The following is a 1,365-nucleotide window of genomic DNA, read 5'->3' as shown; positions in this document are numbered from 1 at the left end:
GGGAGGAAAGAGACAGACAGACAGTGAAGGGGGTGGGGGAGGAAAGAGACAGACAGACAGTGGAGGAGGGTGGGGGAGGAAAGAGACAGACAGACAGTGAAGGGGGTTGGGGAGGAAAGAGACAGACAGACAGTGAAGGGGGTGGGGGAGGAAAGAGACAGACAGACAGACAGTGGAGGGGGGTGGGGGAGGAAAGAGACAGACAGACAGTGGAGGGGGGTGGGGGAGGAAAGAGACAGACAGACAGACAGTGGAGGGGGATGGGGGAGGAAAGAGACAGACAGACAGACAGACAGTGGAGGGGGGTAGGGGAGGAAAGAGACAGACAGACAGACAGTGGAGGGGGGTGGGGGAGGAAAGAGACAGACAGACAGACAGTGGAGGGGGATGGGGTAGGAAAGAGACAGACAGACAGACAGTGGAGGGGGGTAGGGGAGGAAAGAGACAGACAGACAGACAGTGGAGGGGGGTGGGGGAGGAAAGAGACAGACAGACAGACAGTGGAGGAGGGTGGGGGAAGAAAGAGACAGACAGACAGACAGTGGAGGGGGATGGGGGAGGAAAGAGACAGACAGACAGACAGACAGTGGAGGAGGGTGGGGGAGGAAAGAGACAGACAGACAGACAGACAGTTGAGGGGGGTGGGGGAGGAAAGAGACAGACAGTGGAGGGGGATGGGGGAGGAAAGAGACAGAGAGACAGACAGACAGCGGAGGGGGTGGGGGAGGAAAGAGACAGACAGACAGACAGACAGTGGAGGGGGTGGGAGAGGAAAGAGACAGACAGACAGTGGAGGGGGGTAGGGGAGGAAAGAGACAGACAGACAGACAGACAGTGGAGGGGGATGGCGGAGGAAAGAGACAGACAGACAGACAGACAGTGGAAGAGGGTGGGGGAGGAAAGAGACAGACAGACAGTGAAGAGGGCGGGGGAGGAAAGAGACAGACAAACAGTGGAGGGGGGTGGGGGAGGAAAGAGACAGACAGACAGACAGTGGAGGAGGGTGGGGGAGGAAAAAGAGAGACAGACAAACAAACAGTGGAGGGGGGTGGGAGAGGAAAGAGACAGACAGACAGTGAAGGGGGGTGGGGGAGGAAAGAGACAGACAGACAGTGGAGGAGGGTGGGGGAGGAAACAGACAGACAGACAGACAGTGGAGGAGGGTGGGGGAGGTAAGAGACAGAGAGACAGACAGTGGAGGGGGATGGGGGAGGAAAGAGACAGACAGAGAGACAGACAATGGAGGAGGGTGGGGGAGGAAAGAGACAGAGAGACAGACAGTGGAGGGGGGTGGGGGAGGAAACAGACAGACAGACAGACAGTGGAGGGGGTTGGGGGAGGAAAGAGGCAGACAGACAGACAGTG

The sequence above is a fragment of the Babylonia areolata genome, chromosome 6 (genome assembly GCF_041734735.1).
Source record: "Babylonia areolata isolate BAREFJ2019XMU chromosome 6, ASM4173473v1, whole genome shotgun sequence".
Taxonomy (NCBI): Eukaryota; Metazoa; Mollusca; class Gastropoda; order Neogastropoda; family Buccinidae; genus Babylonia; species Babylonia areolata.
The sequence above is the reverse complement of the archived record's forward strand: the minus strand, read 5'-3'. Positions refer to the sequence as shown.